Source organism: Nematolebias whitei, chromosome 5 (genome assembly GCF_014905685.2).
Source record: "Nematolebias whitei isolate Nwh7 chromosome 5, NemWhi1, whole genome shotgun sequence".
Classification (NCBI taxonomy): domain Eukaryota; kingdom Metazoa; phylum Chordata; class Actinopteri; order Cyprinodontiformes; family Rivulidae; genus Nematolebias; species Nematolebias whitei.
In genome coordinates, this window is record NC_056502.1 from 3,177,066 (window position 1) to 3,178,102 (window position 1,037).

At 29.5% G+C, this 1,037-nt stretch overlaps 1 protein-coding gene across 1 annotated transcript in view; it reads left to right on the plus strand.

Annotated features, from left to right (window-relative positions):
• The window catches only part of LOC119409615 (thrombospondin type-1 domain-containing protein 7A), a 351,078-nt gene that overhangs the window by 177,400 nt on the left and 172,641 nt on the right, over nt 1–1,037 (plus strand). The window lies entirely within an intron of this gene.

The window sequence follows — 1,037 nt, forward strand, 5'->3', positions numbered from 1 at the left end:
GGATGGATGGATGGATGGATGGATGGATGGATGGATGGATGGATGGAAGGATGAATGGATGGATGGATGGATGAAGCTCTCCTCATTCTATTGCTTTTCTTTTATAACAGATGTAATTACAATGCATACCACAGCCATATTGAGTAAAATCTCTCTGTTCACGATTCCAACAAACATTAATCCACTATATTCATGTTTTTTTTGTCTCCTTTATTTACATCGCATGAAATCAAAAACAGATGAATGTTGACAATATTAAAAAGAGTGAGCGGAGGGCTTGCTAAAATCTTACTTTAAATTACTTTGTCAATCCTAACTTTTTAAAGTACGGTAGGAAGGTTCATAATGAAAATTAAATGTACCACAATGTTCTGAACATAGATTTATTTTACAACACACTGAGACAAAAGATTAAACATTTTTGATATTTGTGCAATAAAATAAAATAACACTACAAAAATAAGATGAAAAATGTAAGCATGTGTACCTTAAACATTTCATTTTTAGGCCAACTGAACACTGTCTAAATAAAAGACTAATATTGATCAGAACAGAGGCTTTTATACTGTACATTCATGGGGAATGAATACAAAGAAAATATGACATCTAATTTGAAAATATGGTTAAATATGACAATTTATAGTCGAATTCAATACAAAATATGTCTGATGGGATAACGCTGAATATCACTAAAAAGTTTATTTTCCTATCATTCAACATAAATAGATCTCATTTTGTCGTCATCTTTGCATTTTATTAAAAGGCAAACTGAAACTTCCATATACTATTTTTATATTCCATATATATATATACATATATATATATATGTATATATATATATATATATTCCGCTAGCATTTTAGTAGCTAGAGATTAGTTTGTTCTCCTAAAATTTAGTTCAACAAAATGTCCGAGTGCAAATTAAAATGCATAAAAATCTGCATAACGTTCATGTGTGGTTTTAAAGTGTTAGGTTAAGAGGAAGTTAAGCAATAACTTTGTAACGTTGCTATCAACAAGCACATTTTAACCTCTTT